Source organism: Ictidomys tridecemlineatus, chromosome 7 (assembly GCF_052094955.1).
Source record: "Ictidomys tridecemlineatus isolate mIctTri1 chromosome 7, mIctTri1.hap1, whole genome shotgun sequence".
Taxonomy (NCBI): Eukaryota; Metazoa; Chordata; class Mammalia; order Rodentia; family Sciuridae; genus Ictidomys; species Ictidomys tridecemlineatus.
The window spans coordinates 56,582,957-56,609,183 of record NC_135483.1 but is presented as its reverse complement, the minus strand read 5'-3'; the positions used below and the strand labels follow the sequence as shown (position 1 = coordinate 56,609,183).

Below are 26,227 nucleotides of genomic sequence, written 5' to 3'. Positions count from 1 at the left end.
CCCCGCGCCCGCCCCCCGTCCCCTCCCCAGGCGCAGAGGCCCGGCCCCGCGGCGATCCCGCCCCACGGGCCCTGCCCCCAGCCCCCGGGAGCCGCCGCTTCCCTGGCGGGCGGGCGCGCGTGTGTTCGCGCAGTGGGATGCGGGTGGGAGGGCAAGTGTACCCGGGGACGCGCGACAATCACGCCTGTGGATGAAGGCGCGGCTCCATGTGTGGGGGCAGCTCTCGGCGCGGGAGCCTCCCGTGTTTGGGGTTTTTCAATTGTGCTTAAGCTCCTTGTAAGTGCGGCCACGTGTGTGATGAGGGAAAACTCATTGTATGTGTTTGTCTGCATGGGGTTTGTAGTTGCATTTTTTCCAGCATTCCAACTTGTGTACTGTTGCATTTGTCATGCTCAGCTGTCATTGTGAATTAATGTCCTCCAAATATATGTATGCATGTGATATAAATCTGAGGCAGCCTAGATATAATTGTTCAGAATGTTCTTTTACACCTACCCATTTCAAAGCACATGTGTTTGCGTTTCTTTAATGAAGATACTGAGGGAGAGCCGTGCAGTTTGAAAAAGCACAGGATAAATTGGTTAGTTTTTATTTGTAATAACGAAGAAGAGGTTTTAAAGCTGTCTTTGGAGGGGCACAGGATGCTTTCTTTTCCATTAGAGCCTGCTTACCTTAATGCCTCATTTGTTGTTCTTCACAACCTTAGAAATCCTTGATCCTGGAGACAGGCAGAAGACTCAGTCTATATGTATTGTATATGTGCCTGAAATGTACACTTGACACATCTCCACTGGTATGCTCCATTTAAGAAAGTAAATAGAAGTTTTCAAGGATGAACGGTAAGTAAAACAGTGCTCTAAACTAACAAAGAGGCTGTGACCTACAAAACCAGGGACAGGTGTCAGCTGATCCACTTTCCAGCTACAACACTGCCTTGTTGAATTCACTTTAGATACCTCTTCTAAACTTTGTGTGTGTATGTGTTTGAGGTGTGAGTGTGTGTAGGGGGGTAGGGCTGGAACTCCGGGGCCTCATGTATATGAGGCAATGCTTTAACAATGAGCTGTCCCTCCAGCCCCTAAACTTTTAAAACGGTTTCATTATTTTCTGAATAGAAATAACTAGATTTGCTTTTTTAATGTTAGGTAATAACTGAGTATACTGTGAGAGCAGTGCCCAGCCAAGAATTAGGGATTTGGTACTAGACAAGTTGAAGCAGTCAGTATTGCCTCTTTTAAGGAGACACTGGTCTCAACCTCACCCTTAAAATACTCAGATTCACAGCCAAGGGTCTTAGGTTGGCCTCTCAGGAAAACTGCCTTGCAGGCAACTCTTGTTATTCCTTAGACTGAGAGGCCTTTGGCGGAGGACCAGAACACAGTCTGCCAAATACCTCTCACTAGGTATTTGATAAGCAGATAAAAAATGTAAGGACAGGTGTCGGGAAGGCAGCAGGGCAAAAGTAGACTTTCCTGCACAAAAAAGGAACTAAAATTGACCTTGATTGTGTCTCTCTTAGGACTGGAGCTGATCTTCCCTGCTTATCTGTCTGAAAGACTGAAAGAAAAATCTCAGTTTACACTGAGCCAAATCACCAAAGAGAATTAGAAACCCTCATCCATGGCGCTGCCCGCAGAGTTGCCAGGAATAGTGCTTACCCTAGTGGCCTGAAATAATTAGGCATCTCGCTCAGCATCTTGTCCTGGACTGGGGATTGATTTAGGCCACTGGGAAAAAGAGGGCCCAGAGCTTTGCAGCTGAGCCATAATTTTATTTCTCTGTTATGGGATACACCAGAATTGGGAGCTGGACACATTCCCATCTATTCTGAGGTTCTGTTTGATAGGAGAAACAGTGTGGTTGCTCAAGCTAATATATCTTTTTCCTCCCCTTTTTGAATGGGCTTTCTTCACAGTAGCTTTTGCCCTTTTGCTTTTTTGCCTGTTTGCTTTTGGCCCCACTCATGTGTGTTAGTAGGTTCTCTTTAGTTCTCACAGAAATGAGAATTCTTCTGGCATACATGGCATAGAGTAGGTTTCTGGCTTCTGAATGGATAACTCGTCCATTTGTGGTAGAAGGGCAAAGGATGGCATTGCACACGCATCTGGGTAGAGCATGGAGATTTCAGTAGGATAATGGACCTGGTCATTCATTGGTTTCTTCCCATGAAAGGAACCTTAATTAAAAATGAGAACCTTCCACTGCATGTGTGCTATTAAATTTCAATTCTAACCTGACTCTGCCATTGAGTTTCTTCATGAAAGAAAGTTTTGGTATCCTGAACAATTTTTGGCAAAGTAACCATATAAGCCATGCTTCCATTCACCTACTACCACCACAGGTGAAGTTTCTCCTGTCAAACAGATGTATTTGTTAACCCTAGTGTTCAGGTTCCATATCTTTGCTTGTAGAGAAGATTGGCAATGAGAACTAGGAAGAGGAAGCCTTGAGAATGACTGCGTAGCAGTAGAATAACGCTGCAGTTCAGTACTCAGGGTTAGTAATGTCCTTATTTTCCCTCTCATGCTGAACCTTTGCCCTGGATAAGGGGGAGTTGAATTTAGCTTTAAGGAGGGATTAGTAAGAAGAGAATGTGAATGTTGGTGTGACAGGTGGGATGGGGGAGGTCATTAAAGCCCAGGGGCCAACAACCACTCTAACAGTTTGTTTTCCTCCATGCTTAAAACGTAGATGTTATGTTTTTACTCTAAAAACTTTTATAACAAATGGTGAGCCACTTAGAGTATAAATACGTGCAGTTAACAAAATGTTGAGAAAGGTGTTTTGCTTAGAATTTAATGATGTTTTATTTTTTAAATGAGTGTACATTGAAAAATTTGATTTTAATTTATATATTAGAACTAATTATTGATAATTTTAATAAAAAATTACAAAGCAGCTAATCTGTAGGTGTTTATTACCTTAAGGAAATGAATTAAAGTATAAAACACGTACAGTTGAAATCACTTGATGTATTCAAAATTAATACTACTAGCTTGATTTATAAAATCAAATAAAAATATGTTGATTATTTGTAATCATCTTAGCATTTATAAAAATTCAAGAAATTTTTAATACATTTAAAATTTAATATTTAATAAATACAATAATTAAGAAATATGGCCATAAGCTTTGCAGGCAGAATGAGATCAGAAGAACAAACAGTATTCTAAAATTAGTGATCTTCACATTTTTTTTTTTTTTGTGGTGTTGGGGTTTGAACCCAGGGCCTTATGCATATGAGGCAAGCACTACTACCAACTGAGCTATATCCCCAGGTCCAGCTTTAGATCTTTAATCCCTTCTTAAAGGCAACTGTTTGTCAGATATTATACTAAGTTCTTCATATGAATTAATTCATGTAAGTCTCATATTGGGTGCAGTGGTTCACACCTGTTATCCCAGCATTTTGGGAAGCTGAGGCAGGAGGATCAGAGGTTCAAGGCCATCTTCAGCAACTTTGGAAAACCCTGTCTCAAAAAATAAGCCAGGTGTCATGGCACATGCTTGTAATCCCAGCAGCTTGGGAGAATCTGGAGTTCAAAGCCTCACGCAGCAATGTCGAGGTGCTAAGCAACTCAGTGAAACCCTCTCTCTAAATAAAATACAAACTAGGGCTGGGGGTGTGACTTGGTGGTTGAGTACCTCTCTGTTCAATTCCTGGTACCAAAATAAATAAATAAATAAAAAGGGGCTGAAGATGATGTAGCTCAGTAGCAGAACACACTTGAGTTCAATCTCCGATCCAAAAAAATATCTCATAATAACTAAGAGAAAATAAGAAGAAAAAAGGGTTAGGACATTTGTGTGCCTTGGATTATTCAAGGTGTAAATGATCAAACCTGAACCTGGAGCCTATGTACCCTGCAGGTGGTTCTTTGTTAGTCTTTTATTCTATTGGATGGAGGCTGAGAGCATGTTGCAAGTCTTAAGAGCAGGGAGGAGGAGCCTGGGTGGGAAGTGAGAAGGGGTGGTAAGGATGACTTTTATTTCTTAGGTTTTTCCAATAGCTGACTGGGCAAATGTCAGTACTCCTGTCTAGAATTTAAAAAACAAAATGAAGATAGAAGAGGAATTACAGGGGTTGGAGAAGATGTATTTTTTTAGTAGAGGATGATTCTAAAATATTCACCAGGGCTGGGGTTATAGCTCAGTGGTAGAGCGCTTGCCTAGCATATGTAAGCCCTGGGTTTGATTCCCCTGTACTGAAGAAAAAAAAAAAAAAAGAAGAAGAAGAAGAAAGAAAACCCAGAAATATACACTTGAAGAGATGTTAGGTAGGCAACTGAATACTAGAGATCAAAAACTAAGTAATAATAAGATAATAAATAACTCTCATTTTTTTCCCTTCTCAGTAGCACCTCCTTTTGCCACTTGAACTATGCACTCATGCCATTGGTGCCCTACTCTGATCAGCATCTTCTTTAGGTCACTCCCCCATGTTCTTCTATGACTCATTCTTTGTCCACTTGCCTTGCCTTGTCCTGGACAGCTTCATCCTGACTTCAGAACCACTGCCTTTTGCAGCTTCATGACCTTCAGCTTTAAAGTTCACTTCCCAGACCCAGCCTGGATCTTACTTTGACCCAGACATAGGGCAGTTCTGAGAACTGGAAGGTTATAACTCCACCCTTTGACAGCCTTCTCTTGTCTTTCCCACTGAACAAACACCATGGACTCTTATCAAAGCCTCCACTGTTTTTATGTCCTTCCTCCTCTCCTGGCTCTTCCCTTCCTTACTCTGCTTGGAGGCTCTTATGAGTCACTTCTGCCACACCATCCCTGGCACTTTGTTTCCTTTTCATAGTGGCCTTCTGGTGCATCTGTCTGCCCAGTCCCCAACCTTTATTTTTTTCCTTTTTAGTTATACATGACAGTAGAGTAGGACTGAAGCTGTAGCTCAGTGACAGAGCTCTTGCCTCACATGATAGAAGAGTAATAATTTTGACATATTTGTAAAAACATGAAGTGTGTCTTATTCTAATTAAGATCCCAGTCTTGTGGATGTACGTGATGTGGAGATTCACTGTAGTGTATTCATATATGTACATACATAAGTCATGTTAGATTCATTTTCCATCTCCTGCTCCTTGGAAGCCCTTTGGAGGTTAAGTACATCATTTACCAGTTGCCACTACAAACTGTGGTTGCAAGCATTGAGCACCTCCATCCTCCATGGGAGATCTTTTCCTAGATGTTTAGTTTCCTAAACTTACAGATGTTTATCACTGTCCTGGAGACCCCCTCAGCCCCAGGCCTCTTACTGAGCATGATACCTTGTCTTTTCCTTACAGAGGAGGAAACATATAGGGAACACCCTTGCTTGCTTTCTTTTTAAAACTTAATGTCTATGTTGATCAACTTTTCATCACTGTGTGACAGATTACCTGAGAAAATCATCTTCTATGTTTGGGGCTCACAGTTTCACAGGTTTCAGTACATGATTGCTTGGCCCTATTGTTTTTCTTCCCTTCTAGCCAGCAAGCGTGCTTTTGTGTCCTCCATATTAAAATAGCTCTAATTTCTTGGTCCCACTTGGTCCTTGTGTCCTTTGTCTAGTCTTGAAGCTGCAGACCTTCTTTACATTCTAGTCTTTACTTCCCCCCTCTGATCCTTCCACCACTTGATTTGCATTCTGTTATCACTAGTCTAGTGAAGCTTCTCTAGCCTTTGGGGACCTCCTATTTGACAGATGCGGTGACATCTCATCCGTTCCCATCCCGCTGGTGGCAGCTATGAATTTCATACTTGAGAGCGCTTATCTCTCAGGCTTCTGTGAAATCTTTGTCTCTTGCTTCTCTCCCTCTTCCTCTCCCACCACTTCAGCTGTTTCATTCCTATTTTTCTTCTTTGTATCCCTTTCTAGCTTCCTTAATTCTAGGCTACATACTGTGTTCCAGCCAGGATGGTTCATGGTACCAGAATTTTATGTGATTGCTGGATACTTGTTGGCTGGTACAACAAGGCAATCCTGCCTTAGAGGCCAAGAGTCTAATTTAGAAATGGTCTAATTCCTATATAAAACACCAGCTGAGCCTTACTTAAATCTCAAGGGCAGTACTTTGGTTTCTTCCCATGACTAGTCCCCTGTGGCTCTCTGCCTATTCTCCCTAGTAGGGAAAGCTCCACGTAGACCTACATAGCATCCGTGTCTAGTGATGAAATTTACAGAGGGTTTCAGGAAAGTTCCAATAATTAAAAAAGTATTGACAGATTAAAGGGATACTTAATAAAGTGTAGTGAACTTGAGGATACAGTTTGGGCTGCAAATCTATTTTGAAGACCTAGTACTTGAAAAAAAATCATAAAATGTATATGTGTGTATGTGTACACATGTGTGTATATATGATACATATTTTAGGTTTGGAGACACAGAAGTAAGGCATAGACCTTGCTCTTTCTTTCTATCTCTACAGAGACAGGAGATAAAAAAGAAAACTAAGAGAATTACAAGGGACTGCTGTGGTTGAATGATTTTGGGGGAATCATGGGCATATTGCTTAGCCTTTAGATATAATGAAGGCGTAACCTTCCAGACATCATTGTGTAATGGTCATGAGCCGAGACACCCGAGGGAGGGAAGGAATGAGGGGACCCCATATAAAAGTGTGAGAATAGAAGAGACCCTCTGGAAAAGGTGTGCCTGGTATCTGAGGGACAATACGACGAGTTCATCTCTCTCATGCTGCATTTAAAAATCACAGTGCTTTGTTCTGAAGATATGGCTGAAAGGCAAGTCGGTATTTGAAATAGCGCAAATGGGGGATGGCAAGGGAATAGAAAGCATATTTGGGAATGTCAGTATTAAGATATTAAAAGTTGTGAAAATTAATGTGATAACCTTTTCATAAGGCAGCTGAATAAAGAGGGAAGACACACAATATTGTTGAAAGTATGGCTATGGAGTAAATCAGCTAAGTGACTCATAGTGAAGGAAAGGGAAAAATTTAACTATTAGGCAGTTAAAGAAATGTAAATTATAATTGAGGAATGATGGGGTTCTTAGAGCTCTGGAACTGGGTTTGAAACAATAGCCAACAGTAGTGAAGGCTTTCTTGTAACTACATGATGGGTGGGGGGGTGTTCTGTTCGTGCCGAGTGTTGCAGCCTCAGTCTGTGTAGCACCTCAGCACACACATCTCAAAGCCCTTGTGGGATTCTTCGGATACTGATTGCATTCCATGTTCAGCCTACATTCCTCTTCCTTTCCTTCATCATGCTCTAGCATTTTTGTCACCGCTTGCATTTCACTTATTACTTGCACATGGCAAGCACTTTTTGAAGCCTACTGAGACATTAGAACCCTCCATGGGGAGGTCATGGAGGTGCTCAGATCTCCCTTCCAGAGAACCTGGAGTGAAGAGGGAGCCTGACAAACAGCGTCCAGCTGCTGTGACTTCAGCTGTGCAGCAGTGCTCACGTGAGGTCATGCTCTGCCCAGGACATACCCTCCCAAGTTTAAGAGGCAAATACTGCATCCTGTGTCTCGTAAGTGCAAAAAAAGGAAGCAGAGCACCTGGTAAAGTTCTTGGGTTCTGGAAGCAACATGTGGCACCCTTCAAAACGGCTCCAGCCTTTATTGCTGGGCGACAGAAGGAAAGCTACCAGCTTTGAGAAGGCTTAGAGAAGGGCAGGGTTTGCTTAGAGGTTCAAGCTGTGATGCAAGCATCCCTGCTTCTTAGGTCCTGTGTGATCAAGCAGGTACTATGGTGTTGGAGGTTTGAGTGGTGAGAAAGACATGTGAAGATATGGCAAGCCCCAGTGGAAGAACTACAACATAGGTCTGTGAGAACCTAAAGCAAGACAGTATTATCTGCAATAGAGAATTAGGTGTCTTTCTTTCTTTTTCTTTTCTTTTTTTTTATGCTGGGGATTGAACCCAGGGCTTCATGCCTGTGAGGCAAGCACTCTACAGACTGAGCTATATCCCCAGTCCCGAGAATTAGGTGTCTTTAAAAAAAACACTTCTTGGTAAGTTACTTGGCTTTGGTAGAAAAGAAATATTTGGGGCTGGGAATGTGGCTTAAGTGGTAGCGCGCTCGCCTGGCATGTGTGCGGCCCAGGTTCAATCCTCAGCACCACATACAAAGATGTTGTGTCTGCCAAAAACTGAAAAATAAATATTTTAAAAAATTCTCTCTCTCTCTAAAAAACAAAAATAAAAAATAAATAAACCTTAAAAAAAAAGAAATATTTGACAATGAGACCAAGTGCCATTTGTCTAATATTTCCCATTACAAGCTGCATCTGTTGAACCTGCCAAGACAAAGTGGGACAGACCTGAAGCAATCTAAGTTAGACATGGTACATCCAGGACCAGACTGGGCAGGACCAGAGGGCACAAGAATTCCAAGAACAGGTTGCCTAGTCCTCCGTGTCCTCCACCAGGGTTGCATTCCAGCTCTCTGGGCAGATTTGGATTCCATACAACCAGCTAAAGGAAGAGAAAAGACCATATATAGTTTCTGGATAGAAGCTTGGGATATGAATTAGCTGGAAATGAGTTGAGATTGCATTACACCCACACTCAGGGAAAGCCTATATAGATAGGGAAAATCTTTCCAATGGGTACAGCTGTGAGCTGTGAACCATGACATATATTTTATGTGAAAGGAAAAATGGCCCAGTGTCGGAATATATGTATATTTCTGAGCAATGACCAACAGCCTGGTCATCACATCAAGGACCTGGAAGGAAGAGAACTGGAAGAATGGAGACATAAAGGTCCAGGTAGAGGCATGTGGATGAAAGTATAGAAGTAGACAGAATGTGAAGGGTTCCGTATTGAAGGCTATTGACCTCCATGGAGGAGGCACTGAAAACCCAAGTAGACGACAGGGTTGTCCCACATCTAGAACCAGGGACACATAAATTTAGCAGCCCCAGAGGTAAAGGTTCCAACTAAACATGGGTCCAACAACAAGGACTCCCACCTATCAAGGCCAGTTTAGCGGCTGCTGCCTCTGATTATCTAACCTGTCAGCAGCAGAGACTATTCTGTGAGGATACTAGTTACCTATTTGGTGGCAGGTTGACTGTATTGGGCTCATTCCAGCCTAGAGGAGCAAGTGGTTCATCCTTACTAGGGATAGACAACTACTCTGGGTATAGATTGGCCTTTCTGTCCGGAGCCTCAGCCTCTGTCACCACAATCCAGGAGCTAATGGAGTGCCAGATCCACAGGCATAGACTATCATACAACAAGTGTCTGACCAGGGGGTCCACTTCATAGTGAAGAAGGTGCTGGAGTGGGCCCTGGTCACGGGACCCCCCCCCTTATCCTATCACATACCACATTATCCATACATGTATTATCTATGAAGAGCCAACCTCATGGAATGGTAGAATGATCTCCTTAAAGGTACAGCAAAGTTGCAGTTTTCTGGTATAATCTGCAAAGATGCAGTTGCGTCTTTTGGGGTGCAATATATGCACTAAATAAGACTGTTCTATGACATTATCTCTAATAGGAAGAATATGTACACTAGGGAACTAAGAAATGGAAGCATCAGTACCTAGTTGGTCTTATCCAGTGACTTAGGCTTTTTTATCTTTTCTGTGCCCGAAAAGGCAACATCTTCAAGAGTCCCATCTCCACCTGGCCACCTAGGCTTCTGATAACCCATAGTGCTCATGCAGGGCCAGGGCCCCAGAAGAAGCCTCACCAAACCCTGCCTGCAGCCAAGCAGAGGCAACTGGGCTCTTCTGGGTCCCTAGAGGAGAATCTAGAATAAAAAGCAGGAATTCTTTTGAACTACAACCTATGTCTGCTGCCTGGCAGACTTCAGTGACTCATGCCCAAAGACCATCAAATGAAAAGAATAATCACCATACTGACAAGGATGATTTTTATATGATGGGGACAGAAGGGAGTATGTGCAGATCCCAGCTAATGCACTGGAGTGCTTCTTGGCACTCTGCTGGTGCCTTGTTACTATGGATACACATGTGAGAAGTGTGTGACGTACAAAGGGTTCACTCTTTCCTGAAATGAAGGTTTGGGTCACACCCCCAGAGAAACCACCAGAACCTGCTGATGTCATACTTGGGGGTGAGAGGAATTTAGAATGGAGATGAGGGAGGAGATGAGAACCATTTGTAGCCTCAAAATCAACTACAGCAACAGGGGCTGCTATTGGCCTGTTAATTTCCCTTTTCAAAGCTTCTTTTCAGGAAGAGAGGCTCTTGAGAGCTGTTTCCAAACATGTGGAGATGATCTTTGTAATGGTTTGGGGACCATGTGATGGTCATGGATATGCACCATTCAGAGATCCTCCTCCAAGAGAATTTGCTGCAAGGAGTGAGGTTGATGAACAGCCTCAAGCTGTGCAGGTTTGGATCCCCCACAGTGTTCTTGGCAATACCACAGGCTACTCAAGCTGTTTCCAGCCAATAACTGAGCACAGTGGGATAACAAAAGTTGGGCCACTCCTTCTCAGCTCATGCCTCCTCTGATGGGTAATACTTTCTGATCTCCCTATTGACCTAGCTGAAACTTTCTTAGGGCTATTGCAGTCTGAGGCGCCTTGGCACAATTCTTCCTTCTCTCTCTCTCTCCCCAGTTTCAGACCTGCATTATGACCCAGAGGATTTCCCCATCTATCCCTGCTTCCTATGGGTTCTGCCCTTCACCTGTGTTCCCCCTGGTAAATCTCTTATATTCCTAATTCTGTCCTGGTATTTGTTTCTTGGAGATCTGAATTGATATGCCAATTAAAGATCTTAACTGATCTTTAAGAAACAGAAACATATAAGGGTCCTAGTCAGGGAGAGATGAAAAGTCTAATCCAGGACTTCATAGAATTTGAATTGAAATTTAGATTTCATGGTCTAAATGAGGAAATTGTCTATGTACCAATATGGAAAAATCCCCAAGATCTACTGGGTAGAAAAAAGCAAGGTACAAAACAAAGTATGTGTCATGCAATATTTTGCTGTATTGGTATGTGGTACTTAAACCTGTAAAGATACAAAGAAAAAGGGGATGTGAGTGGAAAACTTCACTAAAGAGCAATTTGCTTTGCTTTTATTTTGCACCTTGAGATTATACCACTTCTTGCTAATTAAATTGAAATCCGAAAAAATAAATTGAAATATAAATCTTTAGCTTCTGAGCATTTTATTATATTTCATGATTTAAAAATGATCCTGTATATGTGATTGATTAGCACTGTCAGTTGGCTGATGATGCAATAACAGGTGTGAAGCAATGCAGCGACAGACCCAGTGAATTTTAGGACCCTCCAAAACTTACTGTCCCAAATGAAAAAAGACTGCCTGGGTAATCCAGATGGTATGAGTGATTTCTGACTCATCCATTGAATAATTCAAAGACTGTCTGCCGGCTGTGACAGAAGTGGACATTTAGAAACTTCCAGCTGTATGCTGGTGTGCCAGTCTTTCTGTATTTGCTGGTTTGAAAGTTTTGCTATTTCTAGAGAAAAGTGCAACAGCCCATAATAAATTCTACCCCATTTCTACACCTTAGATCCATATGAAATATTCCTTTAGGATTGGAAGGAATATTTCATGGAAGTGAAGGTAATAATCCTATGGTGAACTTTTTCAAAAGCTCCCTGTGCAACTTACACTCTTTACTTTACACCTAGTAAAATCTGTGTGGTCCCATCACATACATTCTGAGAATTTCCTAGTGATCATGATGTATTTCTCTGATGAAATTATTACTGAAGGAACATTTCAAAAACTACTCTGCTGACAATCACCAGGTAGAACTTGTTAAATATATACATGCCAAGGTTTCTCTCTAGATGTATTTTGATTCTCTGGGTTTCTAATGGGGACCAGGAATCTGTGTTTTTATGAACAGAAACTTTGCTTTAGGGAAATTCTCTCAATTGGACTTCTTTTGATTCTATACACTAATCCAATACATTTAAAGTTGCTCTGTACTCATGATCCTAGTATGACTTCATCTTTTTTGCATGAATTTTTTTTTCTGCAAGTGCTTTGCAAATTACAAACAATGTCTTCCTACTTATCATTTTAAAAGGAAAATTCAAAAGTTCAAAGTAATAGTGTATCTCCTAAATGGATAAATGTATACTAGATGGTAAATATGTACAGAATAAAACAAACCGCTAATGAGGCAGCCTTGCAACTGAGATATCAATGAAACTGAAAACTGTAGGCCAGACCAGTGAGTGGACTTGCAAGGTCTCCATCTCTTGTCCAGTGCCTGGAGCCTGACCTCAGGGAGGTGTGGTGTCTCCTGGAACCACTGGTCTTGAGAAATCTGTCTCCTTTACCCACCTTGGAGAAGTGGCAGGACATAGGGACTAAGCCCAGAAGAACTCTGCCCATGGGTGAGAGTTCCCACTGCCCCAGCTCTTGGGTTTCCAGTACCTTTACAATTAAAGCACTGATCTGACTGGCAAGTTTCCCAGGACCTTGCCATTTCTGGGTATTGTTTCTGCCAGGCACATTGGCCTTCCCTGCTCCTGAGTGCCAGCATCTCTAGGACCTGTTTTTCCTTCATCACTCCTGGGAGTTGAAGCAGTGTTGGGACGGAGGACTAAACACACAAGAAGTGAATGTGTCCAAATGATCCTGGGACAACTCTTCAAAATTTTTTCAAGTTACTCTTTAATTTTTTTTTTTTTGTTTTGTTAGAGCCAGGAGTGGTGGTGAATACCTATAATCCCAGTGACTTTCGAGGCTGAGGCAAGAAGATCACAAGTTCAAGGCTAGACTCAGCAACTTAGTGAGGCCCTAAGCAAGTTATTGAGACCCTATCTTAAAATAAAGAGTAGAAAGTCGAGGATGTGGCTCAGTGGTTAAGCGTCCTAGCTTTAATTCCTGATGCAAATAAGTAAATAATAAATAAATTTATGCCTGTTGGAGGAAAAAAATTTTTCCACAATTATGAGTAAGTAGTTTGGTGACTGTTGAATTATATATAGCCTAAGACCTATTCTGTCAAGCAGTAACGAAATTTTGCTTGAAGAAATCTGTAGCCTTTGAAATCATTTTCATACTGATTATGGTGTATATTTTATCTATGATTAGTGTCCATGGTGGCCATCTGCAAGTGATGTTTTAGTTTGTGACTTTTTTCCAAAGGAAACATGTTACTTTTCCTCAAAATTTATCATTCTTTTGGATTGTTTCATGTTAATATAATCCATTAATTAAAAGATTTTAATACGTTACAAAAGATCATTCCCTCTCCTTGCAACTGTTTCAGTGATGTGAATCTAAACTTCAGGTATTCTTTTTGTTCATTTACTTAATACTGTATGTAGACTGCAGCTGCCTTCTAAATGGGATATCCAGTAATAGGTATAACATCATTAATTCTCTGCCTTCATGGAATGTGTAGTCCTCTGAGGAGATGGATACTGAATTAATACACATTGCAAATGCTGTGCTACAGAAGGAAAAATAGTGCTATAAGGAAGAATAGAAAGGGACGTTTTCATTTAGATTAAAAAGTCAGGGAAGGCATCTACATCCACCAATTCATTCTCCTCTCCTTCCATCCATCCATCATCTACCATCCATCCTTCCAATAGATATTGCTCCAATTTTTCTGTAAGGAGATGACAGTCCAGCTAAGCTCTGAGGGATGAGTAGGGATGGCCAGGAAAGGAAGCAGATCAACTGGAGGAGAAGATATAGAAAAGAGCTTGGTGCATTGAAGGGACCAAGAAAAGGACCTTATGGTATGGCTCATTGGGCCAAGGACAAGGTCTCAGAGGTGATGCTGGGCAGAAAGTAGGGACTAGGGTCTGTTTGTGATCTGTTTGAGAGCTCAGTAAGAAGCTGTTTAGTTGCCTTCCCCATAGCTCAGGATGGAGCAGAGAGAACAGAACAGGAAGAAGGGTAGTACTGGAGAATATGGGAAGGGTCTTTAATGTCTGCCTCTCCCTATTGACTCTAATGCATACCCTGAGGCAAGATGGGGTCCCTCTTCTATGAACCAGTGTCTTACAAACTAGAGAAATTCACAGATAACTTGGGGGAGGAAAATAAAAATGCACCTAGACCTCTCTCCTATGGTAACTTTAATAATTTCTTTTTTTATTTAGATTTACCTCAGCCATTAAAAAGAATGAAATTATGGCACTTGCTGCTAATGGATAGAAATAAGACTGTCGTGCTAAGTGAAGTTTGCCAAGCTCAGAAACTCAAAATTCGAATGTTTTCTCCCATATGTGGAAGGTAGAGTAAAATAATGAAAAGGGAAAGGAAGGATAAGTAACATAACAACCAATCAAATAGAAATTAATAGAGGAGCGAAAAGAAGTCTAGTAGAGAAGAGGAAGGAGAATGGGAGAGGGGTGGGAGGATGGGAAGGGAGAGGGAGAGGAATAAGATGGGGATCATGAGCTGAAATTGATTTTCAGGCATGTGTGAGTTTGTTGGCATGAACCCAAATACTATGTATAACAATAAAACTCTAATAATAAAAAATAGATTTACAATGGTTGTTTATATGTACTTCCATAAGTAAAAAATAAGGTCAACTGCTAATTCACAGTAAGTGGGGTGGGGGGTGGGACTAGGGAAGAATAGAGGTACTTTGGATTAGACAGAAGGAAGTGAAGTGAAGGGAGGGGGTCTGGGGGTAGGAACAATAATAGAATCAATCAGACATTATTACCCTGTGTGCATATATGATTATATGAACCCTGTGATTCTACATCATGAACAACCAGAAGAATGAGAAGTTATACTCCATTTAGGTATGATGTATCAAAATGCATTCTACTGTCATGTGTAACTACTTAGAACAAATAAAAAATAAGGTAAACTTGTGTATGCTTATAGTTTATTTACAACATAAAGCCAACCCAAACTGAAGCAATAATATTGAAATTAACAACCTGAATTTAACGTGACAGATGATGTTTTGCATTTTGAAATGTTAGGGTACTGCCCACGGAGGTACAGCTTCCCCCGAGTTCAGCACAGCATCCTGTGGCTGCCGCTGAGGACTCTGCTCTCTTAGGAAGCCTCAGTACAGTGCACCAGCACACCATTTGGCTGTGCTTGGTGGAGAGGCACCAGTTTCATAGTAGGCCTGCCTCTCTCCTCATTAGTCAGAAACCATCAAAGTAGAAGGAGTCAGTGCCAAAGTCAGCCTAAACATAAACACAAAATCAACCCTAAAATCAAATAACAGTCATCGAGATGAAAAATCTGGAGAGTTTTTCCAGACCCCTTAGAATACATGGGTGAACTCCCATGGGTGAGTGAACTTGTGTTTGGAAAACATCCTAAATAAAGAACAGATCATTCCCAGAGACTTCCTAGAGGTAAAAAGGGAAACTATCTCTTCTCACATAGAACCATGGGGCAGAATAACTTGTTCCTTCTAACTTTCTAAAAAGGGATCATTAGAACTCAAAGTTTGGTAGGCCAGGAGGGATCATTAGGATCTGAGTGTAAGGAGAGGCCAATTTGGATGAGGTCACCGTCCTTGTGGATTCTTCTTATGATATCCAGGACAGACAAGATTAGAAAGAGGCCGCCGAGGGCTGCCTTCATGGACATGGGACTGAAAAGGCTTTGAGCGGTAGCAAGTACAAACCCATCCACTGGGGCGTGGGAAGAAAGTTTTAAGAGCTTTGGGAAACCTGAACCCTGCCCTCAGGCACACAAAGAACAGCTCTCATAGATGTTGGAGTAGGGGCTCTGCAAAGTTGAGAGTTTTCAATAGTTTGTATATTTTATCAAATACAAACAGCAGCCATAAAGGAAATGTGCATTTTGTGACAAGGCAAATAATAAAAAATAAAGGAGTAGTCTATATTTGGATGATCAGATTAATATGCTTGAAATATCAACTAAAGCTAAGTTTTCACTGTTCCAAGTGATCACAAGTCTTCCTGTCCATCAACAGCATTCATTCTTCAGGGCAAGATTCAAAGGAAGTAGATTTGAATCTACTTGAAAGCAGATTTTAACTTTAGAAGAAATGATTTGCATGCCAGGTGTGATGGTGCACACCTGTAATCCCAGTGGCTCAGGAGGCTGAGGAAAGAGGATTCCAAGTTCAAGATCAGCCTCAGCAACTTAGTGAGGCCCTAAGCATTTTAGTGAGACCCTGTCTCTAAATAAAAAAAACCAAAAGGGCTAGGGATGTGGCTCAGTGGTAAAGGGCCTCTGGGTTAAATCTCCAGAACAACAACAAAAATAGATGAAGAGAAATGATATGCAAGAGATGAAGACTAATATTTGTCAGATTCAGGCATCACTGAGAAAGAAAAAAAAATTAAAATTTTCCTGAAGGTTGCCAATTGGAAGTAATTGTTCGTTTTTTTGTTTGTTTGTTTTGTTTTGTTTTGTTTTTTACTGTGAAACACAGATGAGGAAAGTTATAGGATATGGTATCAGAACAGTTTGGAGAGCTTTGGGGACAGTTTGAGAGAAATTTCAAGATATTCTGAGAATCTGAGAATGGAAATGTCTCTAACAATACTTCCTTCCTGAATACCTGGGGAGGGATGTGATAAGATTTATCAAATAATAAACCAATCCTAAAGAACCAAAGGCTGAATGTTTTCTCTGACATGCAGATGCTAATTCACAATAAGCGGGCATGGGAGAATAGAGGTACTTGGGACTAGAGAGAGGGGAGTGAAGGGAGGGGAGGAGGTATGGGAGTAGGAATGATGGTAGACTGAATCGGACATTATTACCCTCTGTGCATATATGATCACATGACCTGTGTAACTCTACATCATGTACAACCAGAAGAATGAGAAGTTATACTCCATTTATGTATGATATATCAAAATGCATTCTACTGTCAACATATAATTAGAACAAATTAAAAAAAATAATCGGAGCCAACCCAGCATAGCTACCCCAAGACAGAGAAGATGGTGTGGTATATTTGGGCAGATAGAGAATGGGTAGCCCTCTATTGGACCTGAAAGCACTGGCCAGGCTCCCTGGACAGGCCCCCTGGACAGGGCATTGGTTTCCCTAGCTGCTGTGAGTGTCCACAGCCAATGCCTCTCAGCTGGCTCCTTGCTCAAGAATTTTCCTCAGCCAAAAGAGGGCCTTGCAGCTGGAGGTCATGTGAACTTTTGGGGGCAGCCTGCATCCACCATTTGTTGATTGTGGGTCATATAAATATCTGCCCCACCTTGTCTCAATTGAGGTAAAGCTGTGGGTGGACATCACAGAGGCAAAGGACTGGATGGGAGTCATGGCTGTATTTAGAAGATCAGTTAGAGCCAAGTTTGAGTCAGCTTTGGTGAGGAGGGGTGGACAGCTACACGCTGACCATGCCTGACCGTGTTGGGAAGACTGACCATGAGTGACCCTAGATATGAATCTTTCAGCAGCTGTAGCAAGACCAGAGGTCAAATCCCAAACATCCAGCTGGACAAGACACCTCAAGGGAGGTCAGTGAGGACCAGAGGATGGCTCTAAAACCAGATGCCCCTCCTCTGAGGCCAGGAGAACACTAAACCACCAGAAGATTAGATTGATTCCCACACTCCTTCCACTACCAAAGGAGAGGAGAAGGCTGACTGAATATTTACCCCTAGGAGATCTGTATTGTACTGGAGATGGCTGAGATACTCTAAAAGGTAAAATATATATTTTTTCATCATTAGTGGAAATGGGTCTCTAGAGAGATGAATTTTGGTCCTTGAGACATAAAACAGTTCCATTTTTACATATATGAGATGTAACAATGCAGAGATATGCAGTTGAGAAGAGATGGCAAACAAAAGACATAATGAGTAAAAGCAAACCAAATCTGTGCTCTACATTGATGTATCTTCCACTTTAACATTCAGGATAGTCTCTGTCGTAAGTGCTTTCATTTGAATAATTCTATAGTTTATGGAATTTTCAGGAAAAAATTAGCAGGCTGCCTGCTGATAGTGCACTTTAAATAATACCCAGGATATTGGAGCGGTATTTCCCCGGCAGGCAGCCAGAAACACTGAATCTGGAGCACAACTCTGTATTGTCCTTTAAAAGAACAGATAGATGAAGATGTACTACGACTGCTCCCAAGGAAACTTGCCAGAGTAAAACCTCCCTGCTCTAAAATGAAAACAAGCCTCCTGGCTCTGGCTTTTAGTTTTTCTAATTGCTTTTGCACACATCTTCCTCATAGAATTCTCCCAACAAGCCCATAAAGTGGTTACTATTATCACTTTATAAGGGAAATGGAGGCTTACCATGGTTGCACAGCTGGGCTATGGGCAGGTGTTCAAACCCAGAGCCCATGGGCATTGCCATTGCTCCCATTACCTACACTATAAATTCTCCAATTTCAAATTGGATTTGTGGAAGGCACAAGAAGTTTGGAGAGGCTTAGCTACGGTGATCTTCCAGGTGGAGACAGACATGGACGGATATGAGCTGTGACAGAAGATTCCAGTTGGGAATGAGGAGGGGTTAGCGGTCAAGTCAGAGTCACCCTTCCTTGGTGTGGGTAACGCATGTTGTAATTAGTTATTTGTGTGTCCAAGTTCTTCATTTAGAAAACCTGTATATAGTTACTTCCCAGGATCTGTCACCTGTGCCCTGTATCATTGTAACCTTAATTGGAGCGTCTGTGGCTTGTCATTTAGCCTCTTTCACGTCACAAAAGAAGCGTGTCTTAGTAGGGAAGGCTGGAGGGACTGAGGTCACACCCAGGCAAGTGGAAAATCTTCAAGTGTTCTGGTAACATTTGGACACTCCCAACGCTCAGCAGTGAAAAAGTCAACATTTGCCAAATTTCTAAGCTGTCCTTATCCGTCAAGTTGTTTTCCCCCTTTAGCCTTGTTTCCATTCCTTAGCAAACTTACCACCAAGAGCTGTTTATATGGTAATCGTGGGATGCTAAGAGTACACATTTAGAATAGGGGACAACAGGATTGAAAACTTTTAATAACATACCACAGATGGGTCTAGAAATGCCTCAGAACTTCTCATTTGAACTTTCCTCCTGATGGAATCTATTTGTATCACTGGTTTCAGCCCTTGTAGACTTGGAGGGAGCGGTGAAAGATGAACAGGCAGTGCTTAGCCACAAGGGGAGAACAACGTCATCCAGCCCCTAGAATAGCAACAGCAATAAATATGGCCATGTCGCTCTTCAGCCGAGGCTGAAACGACAGACGGGATCACATTTACGGCACCCAACAGGCCTACTGGTGACAAGGGGTGGCTCGGGGGATTGGAGGAATTGTGTACAAAAGTTGATGCTCACTTAGAGGCTTGATTTCAGAGCTGTGACTTAGCACAGGAAGAGGGCAAAGGCCACAGACCCCACCACAGAGACTCGCCACCCTCCAGGCCTCAGGGGAGGACGTCCTAAATCAGCTTTCAAGACAGCTGGCAGAAGGCTCTTAAGAGCTGAGCCGAGAAGTCCCCTGCATGTCTGAGAACTTGCTGCTATCTGCAGCTGCCCTAGCCATCAAGGCACACGCGTAAGGAGGAAGGTGAAAGAGAGGGCTGTCGTTGGTCATCAGTTATTTAAAGAGGGCCCATCGTATTTCAGCCACTTCATTGTACAGAATCAGCATCTTTGCTCTGGGAGATCTCAGAGGAAGGGGCATCTCCCTCCCTTCAAAACTCAAGTGTCCTTTCCAGACTTGGCCATTGGGTTCTAGACACTTCTGGGACTTTGGGTACTTCACCTTCATCTGTCCATTTTCACTATATTTGGACTTTATACATTGTGTAGTCTTATCTCCAGGTAATTGTGGTTTTACCATCTTTACCTTCTTTTGTCACTTGGAATTGGCGGGACTGGGTTTTTCCATTTTCATAACCTGCATCTGGCAGCCTCTTAGGTTGCAAAGTTTTTAAGCTAGCCTGTGTAGCTGATTCTTCCCAAGTGCTTTGGAAATCAAAGCATCACCTGAATCTGACTTTTTTTTCCTTTCTCTGAAATGATAGTTTCTTATAAAGCCATTCTCTTCCTCTCTGTGGTCTTTGTGGTCTACTGATCTCTCCAGTCCCTCCCCACAGGGAATCACTGGAAGATGGCTCATTTTGACCACGTCACCTATTTCTTTCATGCAGCTTTAATAGGCACAGACTCAACTCCATGCTTTCGTTTGTCTCAGTTACATGCTGAGGACTTAAATTCACCTTTTCTCACAGTATTGACTTTATTTGAAAAATACATTTTTTCATTTAAAAAAAATGAAAGCCAATGTGCTTTAGAGTTGGATGCAACATGAGATCCAGCACTGTGTTCTATTGTTTCTGTTATCTCAGCTTCTTTAGGATCTTAAGACCAACAAGATAAGTGAAGTAGGCTTTTATAGCACTAGCTCCTGTGTTTGTTCTCTCAATATCCTTGGTGATGTTGGATGGCTAAGAAAAAAATCATGCCAGTGTGTCGAAGTTGATGCCAAAGGAACATAGATGACTATTTGGTGCCCAGAATCTGCGGCTGCCCAGAATCTTATCTTGTCCTATTTTTACCTTCACAAAGTAAAATCTTACTTAGAGCAACCCTTTGCAACATTAGCAATTTCCTTCTTTGAAGCTTCTGTCTGAATTTTAGTGACATTTTTCTCATATGGCCAGAGACAATGCAGACATAAATTAATCACTTTTTATTTATTGACTACACACACACACACACACACACACACACACACACACACACACACGCGGAGAGAAGGACATTTGAAAAAATAAATTCCAATGTATTATTAAATATTCTAATTTGAATTACAAAGATAGGCACTGAATGATCTTACATTCCTAGAAAGATTCCTTTAAGCATAAAAAAAAAAAAAGAATGAGAAAACCAAGTGTCTGGGAAGACTCCCTGAATCATTTATTGGGAAATAGCTAGAAATAGGCAACTTCCACTGAGAGAAGGGCATTCTGTAGTGATGAAAGAATACTTAAAATGTACACAAGCACATTTTAATTTAGGAAGAAAGCGCTGGCTTTAGGAAATATACCTAATTAAAAGCTGCAATTTCGAGCTTAAGCATGAAGTATACTCTGTGGAATATGCTTTTTCCAAAATTATGTCTAAAAAAATCTAGAGAATTTTATAGTTGCAAACATTTCTAAATAAACTCTTCACTCTTGTTGCATTAATGAAGGAAATGTTAGTGAGTTTCTAGTTTTATTCCAATAGTAGAGCACACTGGGATGTGACCCCTTTTTTTTTAGATCTTGCTTACCTTCATTCATGTAATCAGTGCTGTTTGCAGAATATTGATACAACCATCAAGTGTTCTTTTAATGATCTACTCAACAGGCACAGCATGAAATGCACTCGCGGATGTATGAGTAGTTTCTAAGGATTTTATCATGTCTTTTCTGTCATTAGAAAGTTTATTATCTACCTCAGAGAGATTATTTCATATGTGTCATTGAAGTCCAAATGGCTAGGATTCATGTTAAATCATTAGAATTTTTAAAAATGAACTTCAAAAGTGCAAACAATCTAGCAGGATAGATCCTCCAGGAGAAAACATTTACTCAGAATATTTAAAAATCAATTATTTTTACCTTCCTATCATTATTGATTTTTCTATATCATGTGTAAACATTGTGCTAAATACTTAACTTTAAAAAATCACAATCCTCACAATATGCCAATAAAGGTGGTATAATTTCTTTACTGTGCCCACGATCATGTAGCTGGTGATTGGCGAGACCAGGACTGGAATTAGTTCTGACTGTAAAGTCTGAGCTCTTAACTACTTCTCAGTATGCCAGCCTGGAGAATAATGCTAAGTTGACATGGAGAAATGACACAGTGAAGTATAACCTTGGCCACTGTACTCACAATAGGAAGACCCCACAGTACTGGGCCAACAATGTCCAGATTCATCACTGTAACTCAAGTAGCTGAACAGAAGTCAGTAAAAGAAGAGAAGTCTTTATACTTTGATGCCAATGTATAAAGAGGGGGCTGAGGAGCTGGCCCATGCACAGACTGAGGCAAGGAGTGGGCAACACTGAGGCTGCAGATGTAGTAGAGTATGTGTGGAATTTGGAGCTATGAGCCTTGTGTTTTAATTTCAGCTCTACCATTTATTAGTGGATGGACAACTCCACACCTCAATTCCCATTCCTTATCTCTAAAAGGGAGTTGTTGGGCCATCAAATGAGTGCTATTTATAAAGGCACTTTGTAAATTTTAGAAGGAACTCCTGTCTTATAATAGGAATGTTGATACAAATTTGTAATAAGTGTTATCTTATTTTTAGGAAGATATTCTTTTCATCCTCCTTCCCCCAATATTTTCTACGCACTCTAAACAATTTTATTCCTGCAGTATAACACTCAGTGACTTAAGGATTAGATAATATTTGTGAGACTAGGGGAGCCATAGTTGCTGACCATGATTGTGCTTTATATAGTGAGGCTGGGTTGTGTAAGAAAATGATCTCTAGACCAGGCTTCTGGGTTTAAGAGTCAGTTTTGACACTGCTAATAGTGTGAGTTTGTGAAGTTTAACTGGCCACTCTCTGCTTCAATATCCTCATTGATAAAATAGGGATGATATTTTTCTCTGCCTTTAAGGGATTTTCCAAGTGTTAAATGCGATATACATACAAAGCCCTCAAAACAGTACCTGGTACACAGTAAATATTCCAAAAAATTAGTAATCTAGTAGTGCAAATACATCTGTTTGAATTTCATATGGTCCATACACATGTATTCTGAACACGTACATCTTTCATGACTGTAGAGATGGATGGAAACAGGTAGATAGATGTTAACTGCTTTCCATTAGAAGTATTGCTCAAAGTGAATTTTCTACTAAGAAACAAAGATTTTTAGCATATTGTTAGCATTGTTATTTATTCTTTGGGAAATCAGAAGATTCAATTATTGTAATTTATAATAACCTCACTGCTAGAGTCTCTTGAATTAACAAGTTATGCTTAACATGATAATTTGCTCTGGGTTGTAAGAAAAACCAGAGGAAACATGGCTATTGTTGATCACAGTAGCATTTGCTTAGAAGCCAACAGGTGAAAAATTGCACATTTTTAGGGAAGAGTGGTAAAGTTTTCACATCTTGATCTTGGGGACTCTAACTGGTGGCTTGGCACCTTATGACTTGGCACCATAGGCTTTTACCTGTTTTGTAGAGGTTGTTCCAAATTATTTAACGTTTTCTTCCAGGCACAATTAAGTCAGCCATTTCACTTTCACACACTAGACTGCTTTACAAATTTTACAGATGGTAAAACAAGAGGCTGAGAACTGTTAATACACTAAATTGATAGTTGTCAAACCTTATGTGCACCAACGAAACCTGGATGACTTTAAAACACAGATTGCTGGGCCCTACCCCCAGAGCTAATGATTATGTAGAATGTGCATTTTTAACCAGTTCTCAGGCAATGATGGATTGCTCATCAGAGGACCACACTTTAGGAACTACTGTGATAAATTAAATATGGAAGCCAGGGTGATTAGAGCTCTGGTAAAATAGCCAGAACCATTGCAATTTTTGTACCAAATCAATGTACTCTATGAGCCATCTTTTATCTCTCTTAACTAGATAATGCTTAGTGTTTTGCAGATGCTTGAAAATATCAGATAACAGGAATTGTTTTCACATTTAAGATAAAAAAAAATTTGAGAATCATTTCTAAATGAGGAACCCTCCTTTGTTTGGGGTGGAGTACGCATTCCCTGGTCTACATATATGCCTTGGTTTCACACATGGTGAAAAGCCCCTTTGACACATACAGATTTTTCATGCCACTACATCTTGGTCACTGAGCTCTTGTGCACAGTGTGCTTTTGGTCACAGTATGACTAGTTTGCAGTGTGCTTGATTTCTCATACCTATTTAATGTGAGTGACTACACCCTGCCTTTTTTTTTTTACTGTATGTAAATCCTATGTAATTCACATGGATTAGATTACTGGCATGGGTCAAGTCAAAACAGGTAAACTAATTTTTGTTTAGTATTAACACTGTTACTGTCAGGATAAAGTGGAGACAATTCAATTTTTCTATATGTTTAAAAGATATATATATTTTTTTAATTTTGGAGGATCTGCTTTTGAACTTGCTTAGTTAAATATATTCTTTGGAGAATATCGCCATGTCTGTTTTCTAATTTGTCAAGAAATATAACCATGGGATGTTCTTTTCTTTAAAAATAGAGACCTCTTGTGGTCATTCATAATAGTGCATTAAAAATCAAAAGCCATAAGGATATTCTAATTTGTCATGTTTCAATATATCTGGTTTAGATGACCTTCATTAAAAAAAACAAGTATTACCTAATAAATAAAGATTACCTCAAAATCTTTAAGATCAGTAACAAGACTTAACATAATGTATATATATATATATATATACACACACACACACACACACAGCACACACACACACATCATTGAGTCACAACAATAGTATATAATTAAATCAAAATCTTATTGAAAGAGGAAAGTACAGAAATCATAATTGTCAAGGTCAAGGAACTTTCCCAAACTTGGAATGTCTATCTATGTAGCCAAAATATCTAGTAGATGTTTATTATAATTTTATTATAATTTAATAGGTAAGGTGACTCAGACTCAGAGAAGTTATGTATGTTGTTTTAAAACATCTTGGTAATAGTTTGAAATTTGCCATAGTGGTATTTATACTATTATGGCAAATCAAATCCATTTGGACTTCATTCACTCAAAAACATTTAAATAATAAGGTGCTATAATAACTAGTAACATAAAAGACTGTCAATTTACAGAGTCATGATCCCCAATCCAGATTTGTAAATATCAAATTTGTCAAATGAAAATCACTACATCACACATAGCATTTCTACAGCAGTAGGCTACCAGCCTACAACTTATTATTATTTGTCACTGTTTTATTGATGTTGGTTACCTATTCTTTTTCTCCATCAATTAATAGGCAATTTGGATGCATCTTTTATGTACCAAGCACTATTCTGGATTCCTGGTGATATAAAATGAATAATATTGAATCCTTGTCCTAAGCCTTAAAAGGCTTAGTCTAATGAACATGAAAGACATAAATAGTGGTTGATATCATAGTTGATAAGAGCTCTCATAGAAATGTATATATCTATGTGGAATAGTTTCCAAGAAAGTGGCTATATTTTCCCCAAAGCCCAGTTCAAGTGCTCTATAGCTTGAAAGTTCAACACTCCTTAGTTTAGGGCTACTATAATATTGTAGAAAATAATACTGACTAGTAGTAAGAAATTCATTTTTGAATTATAGTTTTGTCACTAACTCTAGGATTTTGGACTAATTTCTCAGCTACTAAATCTCATTTCCAGGGTGGTAGAGTACTTGCCTAGCATGCATGATCCTCAACACTGCAAAAAAAAAAAAAAAAAAAAAAAGGAGTGTGTTGCAACTATCAATTATGGATTGTCATAAAGATAAGACTAAGTTATAAGAAAGTGATATGTGTTCTTTAGATGCAAAAGTTTTATGCCATTTGTTTATAAAGTACTAATGCAGTATCTACTTCATGGTTTTAAAATTTCTACTGGGAAGATGTGCTAGAGAAAGTGCTCAGTGTTCCATAGTGGACAGATTGCTGTGTGCATATCCACTTTCTTTCTAAGCACAGTGAAAATAATGAAAGGTACCTAAGACAGTGGGTGTCTAAGAAATGGAGAAGGAAATAGAACTAAAGTTGGTTGGGACAGGAAGAAGTGATAAAAGCAGATTAGTATACAAATGTACTCATTCACAGATTTTTTTTTAGTATTTATTTTTTAGTTGTAGTTGGACACAATATCTTTAATTAATTAATTAATTAATTTATTTTTATGCAGTGCTGAGGATGGAACCCAGGGTCTTGCCCGTGCTAGGCAAGTGCTCTACTGCTGAGCCACAACCCCAGCCCCTCATTCACAGATTTAATCAGGATTTTCCTGGCTATCATCATAAAAAACACTTTATTAAATACTAAATAAGAGATACATTCCAAGGTATGTCAGTAAATGTTTAACAACCAATTCTCTGGGGAAAAAGAAACATACCATGTACGGATTTCTGTACTATAAATACTACTATGGCAAATTTCAAACTACTAACATAGTATCATTGAACAAAGAGTTAGGAAGAGATGCACAATAGCATACCCTTATATACTATTTTCATCATGTAGATATAATACATAAATAAACTCAAGAGCATAGATAATAAGATAATTAGGAAGTGATGAGTTTTGAGTATTTCTTTAAAAATAATTTATTAAGTAAAAAAATCAATTTGATTAATTTTTAGTAATGGCTGGATTGAAATTCAGCTT

General features: G+C 40.1%; 1 long non-coding RNA gene across 1 annotated transcript; it reads left to right on the top strand.

The window, feature by feature from the left end:
* Window positions 1-27: 27 nt before the first annotated feature.
* On the top strand, window positions 28-2,898 carry LOC144365474 (uncharacterized). The gene is made up of 3 exons (XR_013423948.1): window positions 28-276; window positions 707-839; window positions 1,520-2,898. It is a non-coding gene; the product is annotated as an uncharacterized LOC144365474 (long non-coding RNA).
* The last annotated feature ends 23,329 nt before the right edge of the window (window positions 2,899-26,227 follow it).